At 48.3% G+C, this 14497-nt stretch overlaps 1 long non-coding RNA gene across 1 annotated transcript; it reads left to right on the top strand.

Moving 5' to 3' along the window:
- Positions 1 to 215: 215 nt before the first annotated feature.
- On the top strand, positions 216 to 12514 carry 2310015A10Rik (RIKEN cDNA 2310015A10 gene). Its single transcript, NR_033514.1, has 3 exons — positions 216 to 333; positions 1101 to 1246; positions 7934 to 12514. It is a non-coding gene; the product is annotated as an RIKEN cDNA 2310015A10 gene (long non-coding RNA).
- The last annotated feature ends 1983 nt before the right edge of the window (positions 12515 to 14497 follow it).

The raw sequence follows: 14497 nt of genomic DNA, 5'->3' as shown, positions 1-14497 counted from the left end.
GAGTCCGACCAACAGATGGGAAGACGCCTAGGGAAGTGTGGTGTACGCTTTTGAGAACCCTGTAGAAAGGGTCTCAGTGCCCGGTGGTCCAGGGCAGTTAGGATGGCCCCGCGTGTGCCATTCGGCACACTGGCCAGTGGAGGGCAGTGTTGCCACGCCCATCGAACGACCTCGGCTGCTTGAGCGGCGTGAAAGGCCGGCTGGGGAAGACCGGCGGGGCGGCCGCAGTCTGCTCGCCCGGGCGACAGACGCTCCGAGATGCCGAAGGGCCAGCAGCGGCCCCGAAGCTCCGGGCTGGCCGCGCTGTCGCTCTGCCGCGCCCCGGTCTCGAAGGTTCGCGAGGCTCCAGGGCGCAGGGGAGGAGGCTCGCTCGGGCCGGCCGGGGCAGCCTGCCAGAGAGGGCGGCGGAACCTTGACCGCGGCCCCGGAGGCAAAGGGCAGCCTCCGCGTGATGCCTCGGCGAGCAAAACAAGCCGGCCATCTTGGCGCCCTTAACCAGCTCCTGGCCGCTCCGGGCGCGGCCAGGGGTCCGGCCACCGAGCCCCGCGGCGGGCCTGGGATTTGGAAACCGTAATGCCATGGGCGTGGGGAGGAATTTCTAAGAACGGGAAGAAAACTCGAGGCCCTGGCACGTTCCCTGGGGTGTTTGGAAATGCCATCAGTTAGCCATTAGTAGGCAGGGCCAGCGCTTCGGTCAGTGATTGGATTTGTCCCAGTCGCCTCCTAGTTCTTTTTGCCCTATATTCAAAGAGCTTAAAAGTCATGGGTGGTTGAAGTAGGTCAGAGTGATCACCAGGCTGTTGTTGCCTGGCAGCCCAGTGGCAGGGTCCGAGACAAGGTGGTATTCCAGTAGATGCCCTCGGGCCGTACCAACCCAGGGTCAAGGACTAGCTGCTCCAGTGCTATATGTGATCAGCTCATTTCCAGTTTCTCAATCATTCTGATGTCATCCGAGGGACAGAAGACCCCACGGCTCCTCCTCTTTGCCTAGTTTACACATCGGGGTTGTTCTAGCATTTGTAGTTTTCAGGTTCTAGAATATTCTTTTCCTCTGTCAGCCCCCACTAAGAAGCTTTCTTGATTTCCCCCTTTGTTTCCAGTGAAGGTGCCTCTTCCTGGCTAGCCCACCTACATGCTGTCATCACTGGGCTTCTGCAACTCTCAGTCTTTGTGGCTGCACCCTTCCCTTCTGAATCCTGAGGACCCATGAGTGTCAGGCCCATCATGAAATTGGTCGTCTTACTGGGTACGTAGGTCATGCAGGAACGGGTCCTTGCAAGAGGACTACCAAGCGACTGAATAGGTTTTAATCTGGATTGGGGCCTAGGAGTTATTCACAGGTGTTTTGAACCTTCAGCACAGGAGTATGTATAATGGTGTTTCCTTAAGCCCTGTAATGGAATCCTTTTGTGTGTTTACTGAAAGTTATTCTGAGTAGAACTGTCAGGGTGTGTGCGGTAGGAACCAAAACCATAGGTGTGAACCAGACTGAGAAGATGGGCCCTCAGAGCCCCCTCTGTGCAATTCTGTATGGCTTGGGCTATGGGCAAAGGGAAGACAATCAGGCTGGCAGGCTCAGGACCAACTGAAGACCGGCCTAAGCCGGTGGTTCTCAACATGTGGGTCGCGCCCCCGGGGGGTTTGTCAAAGGACCCTCGGAAGACACAGATATTTACATTATGATTCACAACAGTTGCAAAATTACAGTTATGAAGTAGCAATGAAGGTGATTTTATGGGTTGGGGGTGTGTGGGGGTGGGTCACCACAGCATGAGGAACTGTGTTAGAGAGTTTCAGCATTAGAAAGGCTGAGAACCGCTGGGCTAAGTGCTTGGCAAGACTTGGGGTGTAGGCTGAGGGTCCCAGGAAGAGGCAGGAAAGAAGAGCTTGGGACAGCTTGGAGAAGGTTTATGCCTACGGAGAGATCCTTTCTTGTTCCTTTTAAAAGATGAAACCCAAAGTTGTCCCATGAAGGACTCCTGAAAACCCCTTTCAAGCCTCGGCCACAGATGATCTGCGGAATGCTCATTAAGGGGGAAACAAAGAGGTGGTTTTGTTTATTTATTTAAGGGGAAAAAATAAATGAGCTGTGACAAAACAATTTGAAACCAGGCCCTCTGAGACCTGGGCTTTCACTTCCTTGATGGGAAGTGAAACAGAGAATGAATCCCCCTCCAAATAAAAGTGAAGTTAATAATCAGACAAGCTCAAGCCCTGGCCACATCCTGTGTCAGCTCCCTCCCTCCCTCCCTCCCTCCCTCCCTCCCTCCCTCCCAGGGCTCTCTGTTTATAGCTGCTGAACCCGCCTTCCCAGCCTTGAGCAGGCTTAACTCTTTCCTCCCTGCCTAGGGGAAGCCTCAGTCTGCTCTGACTGAAGAGGCCAGCCTCACAACCTTCAGAGTAGACATGGCTTCAGTAAGGGGATGACTGTCCCCATGTCTGTCCCTGTGGGACCGTCCTCCAGTTCAGCTCCTGGCCATGTGCTTAGATAGCCAAGCTTAGGTTGCCCTGCAGAAAACCCTCAGTGTCCCCTTTCCTTTTGATGTCTCCATGGAAAAAGCAGATATGTCCACTGCCACTGCAGATTCATGCAGCCTTTGTGGCCTGGTGGCTTCTGGGAGAGCTGCAATCTGAGGGATATAGGCCCAAGTCTTTGGGGTTCTGGGCCTGAGTTGGAAGCACTAGTCTGCACATGTCTTTCTACTTCCAAGGTCTTCTGTATGTTTATTCCAGAGCCCCCTCCATGCTGTCAGTGGTAGTCTGTTCCCATTGGGTCGGGGACTCTTGCTAAGCCTATGGACTTTCTACCATTCCAAGCAACAGCTTTGTCTATAGAGCAAAGGTTAGGCTCATTTTGTGGCTTGTCCAGTGTTTCAAAGCTAACAGATGGGATTTGAAGCCAAGCTTTTTGGCTTCCAAACCTGGTGCCTCAGCCCTTGCTCCCAAAGTCTCTCAGAGATTGCTGTCTTCCTTGGAGTCATAAGTTTTGAAAGTTTACTAACTCATTGTATGGGTCTCAACACCCATGGGCTTTCTGAGCTCATTCTAGCCTTGTTGTGAGCTCTCCCCACTTCCCGGGAGCCCACCTAGGGAAGGAGACAGAGCAGGAGGAACTGTTGTGGCTCCTCCATCCTGCCTTCCCTTGGCTCTTCGGACAGTGGTTCCAAGGAAAGGAGGGGATAGAAAGCAGACTTTGAGTTCTTCATCCCTGCATTGGATTGGCTCAGGCCTTAGGAGTCGGGACTCAAACATGGCTGAAGCACATCTCTGGTCAGGTCCTTTGGTGATCCCTCTAGTCCTTCCTTGAAGGTGTGTTGTACTGCCCCCTGCTGTGTGGAGCCCTTCATGGCTTGCTTGCCAACCAGGGTCAACAGCCCTATCAGCACCAAAACCAATCCAGCCTTTAGGAGTGGGTATGAGTTCACCTCCTATAGTTCTACATCGCGTGCGCACACGCGTGCGTGTGTGTGTGTGTGTGTGTGTGTGTGTGTGTGTGTGTGTGTGTGTGACTCAAAGCCATGGCTCAGAGCATGCACTGCCCTGTTCATCAGCTTCTAGCTGATTTAGCCGGAGGGAAAGATCCCATCCTCCAAGGTGACATGTTCTGGACCAGAGGGTGTGTCCTAGACCTCTGGGGAGCATAGTAGCGTCGGCTTCTCCAGTGCCAGGCAGGATACCAGGCCCAAGGATGTTCAGAATAGTCTGCCTTTCTATTTATTTTTTGATGTTTAAGGAAAACCTTGGATAGTGGAGCGTCGTGGCTCGTGCCTATAAACCCAACACTGAGGTGGGAAGGCCCCTGTGGGTCTGTGGCCAATTGGGGCTACAAAGTGAGATGCAGGCCCTGTCTGGAAAATAAAACAAGTGCTTGCTTTGGCAGCAAATATACTGAAAACAAAAACCAAGGAGGAGGAAAAAGTGGAAGCATCTCTAACTTAGAGCACCCAGGGTGGGGTGTCTGCTGCTAAGAGCGTCGCAGGCTAAGGCTGCCGTTTGCAGAAGACAGCCACACCATGTGGTGATTCTTAATAGAAAGGCTTGATAGTTTGCCTTTTGCTAAGGGGGTTAAAAAGTTCATTGTGTCTTAAAATGCTTTAATTAAAGCCATTGAAAAATAATTTTATGGAACTTTAAAAAAATTAAATGTGGTTCCCCATCCTGCAATGGCCCAGTGCCATGAGAGAAGGGATTCCCATCCTTGGTCCTCACATAAGAATAGGGAAGGGTTTAGGAACCTCTCTGCCCCCCCCCCCCCATAAGCCTGTCCTGACTCCTCACCCTAACAGACCTTTCTGTGACCTCATCTGTAGTCGGAGATGGTGTGTGTATGGGAAGTAGTGTGTTGCAAGATCCAAAAAGACAATCATTGAATTAAAAATAATTCCAACTTTATGAGCTTAAGGTTTGGTACAATTTTAAAGACACAGGAGACCAGAAAATGTTAAAACAACCAACCAACCAACCTACCCACCCACCAATCCACCCCCCACCCATGGGCCTATTATCCATCTTGAGCATCATGAGCTCATAGGCAAGCTTGTTCACTTACAGCCCCAGCCACCACCTCCTTGTACCATTTTTTTTTTTTTTTTTTTTGGTATTTGATTTGCTTTGAAAGGGCATGGCTACACAGAGAAACCCTGTTTTGAAAACCAAGGGGGAAGAAAGTTGGGAAGCCCAAGCTACATCCTGAGCCCCACTCCAAACTTTGAAAAAAAAAATCCTAGTTCACATTTAAAAAAAATACATCTGCCCTAAATAGAGTATCATAGAGTATCAGTATGGGGTGTAGAGATGGCTCAGTGGGCAAAGGCACTTGCTGTCCAGCCTGCTGACCTGAGTTTGATCTTTAGGACAGAGTGGACGGAGAGAACCCACTCACACTAGTTGGTCTCTGACCTCCATATGGATGCTACAGCCGATATACCCCCCCAAAATACATGCAATAATTAATAATAACAAAAGAGAATGTTAGTATTTGGACCTTTTACTTATAATGCCACCCACAGAAGGGCCAGTTTTTTTTTTATCTCTGCAGAAATACCTGGTTAGTAAGTCTCTAGAGGTAGGTAGTGGTCGCTCTAAGCCCACTCCAGCCTCACTTCTCTGACAGCCTTGGGAGCATGCTGGTGCCAGGTCAGTATGTGCCAGGTTAGTATGTGCTGAGTTTCATGTGAGCGCATGTGCGCGCGCGCACACACACACACACACACACACACACAAAGGTAGGGTGCATTCAGGTGGAGTTAATAAAAGGAGATGAGAGTACAACGTACAACTCTCTGTCCCCACCTATTCAGACACCCAGCTTTGGGCGGTTGTCCTTGGCTTTCCCACCTAGTGTTCTACTGACCAGCTGCCTGAGCCTCCTCAGGGACCAGCTTGTCTCTCTTGCTTGGGATACTTGACTTTGCTCCAGTGTCCCCAAGGAGTCCTCCTTGTCAGTTGCAGGCTGCTCAACACATAACTAAAGTTGACTGGCTTGCTCGGGGCTGCGGGTATCATGCCCGTCTGCAGCATGCCAAGTGCTTTGCTCATCTGTCCTTACAGCAGCCCCCCCACCCCGCCAGATCAGTGCCATGGTTACTGTCATTCAGAAAGGAGACTAGGGGAGGAAGTTGCAGTGCTAGGATTGAGACACAGTTTGTAACATGGTGGTTCCCTGTGTTTATTTAGAGTCACTTAAGAAACCAGGGGCAACTTGACCTCTGACTGTGCTTTTTACTCTTTGAGGCCTGTGATGGTTTGCATATTCTTGGTTTGGGGAGTGGCACCATTTGGAGGTGTGTCCTTGTTGGAATAGGTGTGACCTGGTTGGAGTAGGTGTGTCACTGTGGGTGTGGGCTTAATACTCTCACCCTAGGGGCCTGGAAGTCAGTCTCCCACTAGCAGCCTTTGGATGAAGACATAGAACTCTCAGCTCTGCCTTCACCATGCCTGCCTGCATGCTGCCATGTTCCCACCTTGATGATAATGGACTGAACCTCTGAAACTGTAAGCCAGCTCCCAGTTAAATGTTTTTTGTTTTTAATAAGACTTGCCTTGGTCATGGTGTCTGTTCACAGCAGAAAAACCCTAAGACAAGGCCCAACCTCAAAAAGTTGGAATCTGCAGTTGCTGTGCATTTCCCTTGTGTCTGTATCCTGAGAACTGGTAGAGTAAGGTTTATGAGTGCTGCTTAGGAGATTAACACATTTAGGTCGTCTAAGAGCCTCTAATGACCTGGGTTGTCTTTTTTGTGTGATTAAATAATTGTTTGAGTCAGGGATTCTCTGTGACAGTTTTGAAGGTTGGCAGGGACAGGAACACAGGCCACAGCCTCAACAGTATCCCTTCCAATCTTTCTGTCATGTATCTCAGCCTGAGGTAGACAAAAACGTGGCATTTGCCATGTACAGAATTAGGATCAAATACTTTAGAATTCTTGGAGGAGGGTTGGCCAGGGCCCTATTTTGTTTATCCAGTGGATCAGAGTTCAGCCCATATGCTTTTCCCTGGGCTGACCTTTGTTGCTCAGTTTTCGATGGCTTCGTGAGCCATCTTTACTGGAAGCCTGCCTTGCTAACCAAAGGCAGCCTGGCTCAGCAATGCTGGGGCCTAAACGAAACTGTTATGTGTTCACATTTGCCTGGTCTGTCTCTGCTTCCTCACAGCTCTTGGTAGCCTAAGGAGGTAGAAGAGTGGGTGGGGCTGTGTTTGTTAAGGACATTGGAGGGGTTGGAGAGATGGCTCAGTGGTTAAGGGCACTGACTGCTCTTCCAGAGGTCCTGAGTTCAATTCCCAGTAACCACATGGTGGCTCACAACCACCTGTAATGGGATCTGATGCCCTCTTCTGGTGTGTCTGGAGAGTGACAGTATACTCACATACATAAAATAAATAAATCTTAAAAATAAATAAATAAATAAATAAATAAATAAATAGATAAATAGATAAATAAAAGGACCTTGGGGGAGAAGAGGCAGTGACAAACTAACAGAAGCGAGCAGACACCAGAGGGAACAGAGGGAACAGGCCAGGAACGTCTGCTTCTTTCTGGGTTCTCCAGATGAGGGTAAATTTCTACAATTGTTTGGCAACATTTTCAAGAAGAAAGGCAGAGCTGTCTTAATTCTAAGAATGTCTAGAAATCAGTTTAAATCCTCTATGTTGTTCCCAATTGCTGGGATTTCCCCGAGTTTGCAAAGAGATGATATGCTAGCACTCTCGAACCTCTCCCTTTCCAGTGTGGCAGTTCTGTAGGTTAGCCCATGTTCCCAGTGAGCCTTAACACTCTCAAATCTATCGGCGGGCTCCACTCAGATGCACCTAAGAACCTTCCACAGGGCGCCATGACAGAAGCTCCACCTACAGGACGCCTTGATGGAAGGTGACAAGACCCATGTTGAATAGAATAATTTTGGGCCTTACTTTAGGAAGACAAGCCCTCACTCTACAAATAACCAATGAGGGGAGTGACTTGGGAGGATTGTCTGAGAAACAGACAAGAAAGGAAGTTAGCTTTCCTAAGACTATCCTTGCTCAGTGTTCCGAGGAGTCCAAAATCCATCCCGCCTAAAAGCAACAAGACGCCAGAACATTCCTGAGAGTATTTAGTTAAGGATCAGAATTTACCAATGCCCCTGCATCTCTTATCCCTGCCCTCCCCTCCTTTGCTTTGTGTTCTTTTTCAGAGTATTTATAACTGGATCTACTTCCCACCTCACTCTCCCTTCTTAGCCTGTTTCCCTGCGGTGGGCTGCCTGCCATGTGTGTGTGTAAATGTTCTATGTGTGCATATGTTCTATGTAATGGTGGCCACACACTTCCCTGATGACTGTCATTTAAGGCAAATATATATATAACTGGATTCGTAGATGATTGATTTTGCCTTTCTTGAATTTATCACTTCCATTTCTTAGCTTCTGTTTTCTTCCCCCACCTCCCACTTTAGGTCTTTCCCCTGCAGCTTTCCCGAGGCTGTACAGCATTTATTGGTGCTCATCTGTTTGAGTAGAGCTGGCATAGAGGACTGCCACCGGCTGGGAGGGGCCATGGTACCAGAGGTCTTGGGTGCCTGAAGATACTCCCCCTAGCCCTGATGCCTTGGAAGAGAAGCCCTTCAAGACAAGCTGATGCCAGGCCCTGGCCAGAGGTGGGGACAGATGGCATTTCCTGCTCAGTGTGTGGGCCTGGGCCCCATTGCTTGGGGGAGTTCCATGAGTGTTAACAGGATTCAAAGGAAGAGGTAGGAACTTAGGGGCGATCCTGTTGGAAAGATATCATTTGGAGAAGTGAGGGGGAGCTTGAAGCAAAGGGGTCTGTGTCCTGAGGAAAGTCTGGTACCCTCTGATACCTCTTTCCCCATTGATGCTGACTGATCTTGCTTTTGGGCTGATCTGTCAAGAAGACTGGCATGTTTCCACTGGAGATCTGTCCTTTTTTTCTCCCCAGTGCCCCCACTGTTGGTCAGTGGGCATTGTGAGGATCAAGGCTACTGGACACTGAGTAGCAACTCAGAATCCATCTCGGGGAGGTTCTGAGGGTCAGCCTGGGCATGGAGAGAGGCAGGTGGCACTTCTTGGTGGGTGTGGTAGCAGAGAAATCCTAGAAGTTGCAACCGCACCCCTCCTCGTCTGGAGTGACAGGGGAGTGGCCTGAGCCCTGCTCCCCAGCTGTCCAAGGCAAACTGACTGGAGTCCATCTGGCTGTCCCCACCAGATCAGGCTCCCTTCCCATCCTGGAACACCAAAGCTGCTAAGTCTGCAGAAAGCACAGCAGAGGGATGCCTAGATCAGGGGTCTACCTAGGCACACCTGGAGCTAAGCTGCATGGGGGGTGGGGGGTGAGGGTGGGGAGATGCCCAAGGGCAGCCAAGGGTACCTTCAATGGCCTTTCTTCCTAGGTTCTATGTAATGGTGGCTACACACTTCCCTGATGACTGTCATTTAAGGCATACATAATTCTCCTTCCAGAACCTGTCTCTTCATTGTTATCATGGTCATCTATTCACAATATCCTCTGTCACTTTAGAATATATTGCTTATAAAAAGACTTGAGAGGTATCTTGGGTTGCATAAGCCTCCAAAGTTCCCGAGCTTTTATTCTCAGGCTCTGTATACTTGTTTTCTATCTGATTCAAGACAGACCCTTCTCTTCTATATCAGTATCCATATCAAATGTACATAGTACAGATTCAACAGTGGAAATGACTGGGGCAAATGTGATGAGTTTCTAAGTTGTGACCCTCACCAGGCAGGAGAACTGGAGGCCAGGACTCAGCCACTAATGTAGGCTCCCAGCAGCCCCTGGCCCTCCCTGCCTGAGCCCAAGTTCAGGCTCTGTGCATCTGTCTGTGCCTTCACTTCCTACCACTTCCCCGGACTCGCCTCTTCCCACGCACCATGTTGTATAAATATTTACACCCCAGGAATCCTTCTCCAGCTGCTCCTCTGGTCCCTGTGAGTGCTTGCTCTCTCACCTAGCAGCTGCAGCAGATCTGGTTGCCTTTGGTCAGACAAGGGCAGGCCCTGGTGTGGGGGCCCATGGTTCCTCCAGGGTAGAGAGTGCAGTTGGCAGAAGTGACACTGGAGAGGTCACAGGGCTGTGAATGAGGCTCAGTCACTCTCCCTGTTGGCTAGCTTCTCTAGCCAGCCCCCCACTCCCACCCCCTCCACCCCAGCTGTCCATGGGCAATTTGCCAAGAGCTGTGGATCCCTGGTCTGGCTTGAGACATTCCTGCTTGTGGCTCTCAGGGTTGGGATCTGTGGCATCCCAGCCTTCTAGACAGTAACAGAGCCAACTGTCTGACACCAGGACAGAATAGTAGCTGCGTTTACTTCTTAACACTACAACTTACTAGGCTATGGGATGGTCTTCATCTGCCCCGAAGACCACCCTGAGATCAGGACAAGAACCTGCTGGCAGATCTCCATATTGGGCACCTCCTTCACTTTTTTCATAGATCATCCTACCTCCTACTGGTTCCTAAGCAGGGACAGGAGTAGAGGGCTCCTTCCCCATTTTCCTTGATAACCCAGGGAGCATAAGTTTGCTAGAGCACCAGGCTGGCATTTGGGTTCTGACAGGCAGACCCACTGCAGGGTGCTTTCCCAAATTCTCATGGGCTTGTTCGAGCCTTGAGGGCGGCAGGTTCAAACCTTCCCTGGGCATGAGCGGTTTCTCTTTCAGCCTTGGGTGTTGGCAGCCACGGAAGGCAAGCTCGGGCCTTTTCTAGCTCAGTTGGGGCTTCTGAGAGTCAGCCATAGACTGAATGTTGGTCTTCCCCATCCATCTTGGGTATGGTCACCTGCTGCCTCCCCCCCCCCCCCCACCTCAGTTTCCCCCTTCGTCAGAAGTAATGAACATGTTGTATTCCAACTCCCCTCTCAAACGCTGCGAACCAAGTTTTAGAAAAGCAACATGGTGGTTTCATTTAAAATTCTTTTTTCTGGTTGTGGGAGTAGAGACTGGTAAGTTATCAGGGACTATGGAGAATGTGACTCCAAATGCTTTTGGGACGCTAAGAGGGTAGCTAGGGTGAAAAAGGCCTTTCATGTGTATCAGCCTTTACAGTTAAGTCCAGTGACTGCAGGTGGGTGCATTGGACTGGGTGGGGACCAAGGACAAAAGCTGGCATGGAGGCCTGCTGCCAGAAAAGGAACAGATAACTTAATCTTTCTCCCCTACCCTTGGGGAACGGGAGAAAAGCTGATGCCAAGGTGCCAGGTGTGACCACATTGCTGGGACTCAGGGTACACAGTTTAACCCCAGGCATCATGAGGTGGAGCGAGGGGCTGCGGGCTGGCACTGGCCTAACCGTGAGGAAGGTTTAGAGAGAAGGGTGGGAAACTACAGCTCAGAAGCTGCAAGAGTTTTCTGTCTGCCTCTTCAGCCCCTGCAAAGTAAAACAAAACTCAAATAAAAGTTGGACCTGGCAGATATTAATACAACAGAGCCAGGGCTGCTGTGCACACAGCCATCCGCTTTCCCCTTTCTGTTTCTATAAGTGGCTGAAATAAATTTAGTGAAACTACCCCACCCAGCTGAGGGCCCAGGGTTTCAGAGCAGTGGGATTTTTCACCCAGAAAGCTCTTCATTTTCAAAGCTGAGATCTTTTTGTTTGAATTCTGTTGGGAATGGAATGCTTTTGACTTAAAATAATTATTTTACCGCACTCACCTATTCCTCACAGATAAGTGCCTTGACACTGTAAAAGCTTGCTAGAAAGCTGGTCTATAAATGCTCTGCAGCTTAAAATAGTGGATGGTGTGGGGCCAGTGTCTTGGTGGATCTCTGGGTATTTTTTGCCAGATTAGTTTCTGTGTTGTCTGAATATTTTCAGCCAAGTCCCCTCTTGTCTGTCAGGTAGGAAAGTAAGCTGGGTAAGTCGACAAAGCAGGCAATAACTGGATCTTCATCTTTTCCTAGTGAGTACTTACTGAGGGCCTACTATGTGCTGGGCACTATGCCAGGCACTAAGGACTGAGTTGAGAGCTGGTTAAAATCTGAAGTGACCAAAGACAACCAGCAAGGAACATCAGATTTAATGTAGGAAGATGGAAATTTCCTTCCTAGGAAGGAACAAGGTGAGGGCCTCCTCACACCTGCTCAGCAAAAATGCACTGGAAAGGAAGCTGTCTCTGTTTGCAGACAACGTGGTTATCTATAGTAAAAACAAAATCTTCCAAGAAATCTACCAGCTCATACATAGGAGACAAGACAAAAAAAATCAACTATATTTCTAAAAGCTAGTAATAAATGGTTGGAAACAAGTATTTAATTACAAGAGTTCAAAAAATGGGAAATATTAGGTACAAAGCTTAAAAACAACAACAACAACAACAAAAGCATCTATATACCAGAAGCCATTGTCATAGGGTACAGGCTTACAATCCTAGAACTCAGAAAGTGTTAGAGGAACATTGAGTTCCAGACCAGGCTGGCCTACAGAGAAAGAAACACACTATCTCAAGAAAACTCCAACCAGCCAATCATAAAAGCACTGATTAAACAAAACAAGTGTGTGTGAGGTGTAGCTCAGCAGTAGCACACGTTTGGCTTGCTGGGTTCAATGCCCAGCAGCCTCTTACTCTGTCTCCCACCAATAAATAAATACATTTGCCATACTATGCCAATATTTATGGCTAGCAGAATCTTAGAAATGATAATATTTTTAAATGGGTGCTATTCTGCGGGTTAGCCCCAGGACCCTGTGTACTGAAAATGCTGTGGTTTGAATGGGAAATGTTCCCCCACGGACTCACATATATGAGCACCTGCTCTCAGGTTAGTGGTGCTGTTTGGGAGGTTGTGGGGCTCTTAGGCTGTAGTGCTTTGCTAGAGAAAGTATGCACTGGGGGTGAGCTTTGAGAGTCTGTAGCCTCACCCCTTTCAATTTGCTGTCCCAGCTTCATGTGGGAGGAAGGGTGACCAGCCAGTTTCACGCTCCAGCTGCCTGCTACCATGCCTCCCCACGTCATGGACTCTCCTTCTGTAACCATAAGCCAAAATAAACACTTTTCCCCCTCTGTAAGTTGCTTTTTGGTTTTGTTTTGTTTTTTTAAAATCACAGCAACAGAGTCACAGTAACTAAGTCGGAATACAGACAGACACTCCATCCCTGATTCCTCAGGAGGGCTATTTTGCAGCGATAAATCTATAAATCTATAATCTTCTGAAATCTATATAAGAAGGCAAAAGAATGAGAATAGATAAAATCATTCAAAAAGTACGAAAACGTTGGGAGGAAAAATAGCCTTTGATTTTAAGACTTCCAATTCAGCTACTATAATTGCCAGTGGTTGGAACTGATGATACAAGTGAATGGTCTGACTTGGGGAGAGAGATGAAGACAATTACTAGGAGGAATTGGAGTCTTTCAACAGTGCTAGGATTGGACAATCTCAGGCAAAACAAAACAAAACAAAACATAACAAGGAACTTCAACCTAAGTCTCCTTTTTTTTGGAGGGGGTCTGATTTTGTGTGTGTGGTTGTTTTGGCTGCATATATGTCTGCACCAAGTGTGTGAAGTGCATCCATGGGCTAGAAGAGGGTGCTGGAAAGCGTGTGGCAGAATCTTGCCTACCCAACACTGGGATCTTCCAAGGCATCTCTTACACACAAGTGGATTAACAGATAGTTCCTCGGCATCTAGAGAATACACTGAGGGCTGGGGATGTAGCTCAGTGTACAGTGGCCTAGCATGTATGCATCCCAGCACAAGAAGCAAAGATGGAAGGGAAGAGAAAACATTAAGGAAGCAGAATACAGTGCCCTTTACTACTGATGTTTAATGCAAGGGAGTAGACACTCCAGTCAGAAGACAGGTCAGAAAACTAACTCAACGACATGTCACTTTTAAGGGACTCATTTTAGATCTAAAGACACAAACAGATTGAAGGTGAATGACAGGAAAAGATTTCCTCAGTGGCTAAAGACATGTGAGGCTCTGGGTTCAATCTCTAGCCCCAAAGACAAACAATGGGAAAAGAATAAATAATAAAGAAAGCTGACTGTGGTGGTTTGGGTAGGGATAGCCCATAGTCCACAGGAGTGGCACCTTTAGACGGTATGGTCTTGTTGGAGGAAGTGTGTCACTGTGGGGGCGGGCCTCGAGGTCTCAGCAGCTCAGGCCAGTTCTCTCATGGCTCCCTGTGATCTCGATGTAGACCTCTTAGCTCCTCTAGCCCCTGCCTGCACACTGCCATGTTTCCTGCCTGAATAGAATGAACTAAACCTCTGAAACTGTAAGCCAGCCCCAATTAAATGTTTTCCTGTAAAAGAGTTGCCATGGTCAAGGTGTCCCTTCACAGCAATAGCAACTCTAATAAAGACACAAACAGACTTTAAAAGATTATACGTGGACTGTCAAGATGGATGGCTCGAAGTCTGACAGTCCTGCAGGTTGTACCTTTGAACTTTCACATACATCTAAGATTACAGGAGACTAGGATATTATATATTTATCAGACATTCAAAACAGCAACAACAGAACAATTATAAATATTTGTTAATTACATAATTTAAAAGTATCCATCGTTTGGAAGAAAGCAGACTTCCCAGAACTGAGCCTTGAACGGCTCACAGCTGAACCAGGAGTGCCTTCTACCACTGTGGTCTGTTCCCAGCCCTTTAGTTTTCATCATCTAAGACAGGGTCTTGCTAAGTTGCCCAGGCAGTCCTTGAGCTTTTGATCCTCCTTGCTTAGCCTCCACATTAGCTGGACTACAGATCTGTGTCACCCAGGCCTGGCAGAAACAAGACCTTAATGACTTGGGTTAGAGAGTACTCAGCTGTGACACCAAAGGCATGATTCACAGAGATAAAACTGAAACATCAGACTTCACTCAAGTTAAAAACCATTCCTCCCCACCCCCAGTGGAAGACATGTTGTTAAAGAGTTGAAAAAGTAAGGGGGCCGGCTTGAGAAATCTTTGCAAATCACATGTCTAAGGAACTGTATCTAGAATATGTTTGTTTTTTTGGTTTGTTTGTTTGTTTTTTAAAAAAACAAA

The sequence above is a fragment of the Mus musculus genome, chromosome 12, assembly GCF_000001635.26.
Source record: "Mus musculus strain C57BL/6J chromosome 12, GRCm38.p6 C57BL/6J".
Taxonomy (NCBI): Eukaryota; Metazoa; Chordata; class Mammalia; order Rodentia; family Muridae; genus Mus; species Mus musculus.
Note: the sequence above shows the minus strand (reverse complement) of the source record. Positions and strands in the feature narration are given on the sequence as shown.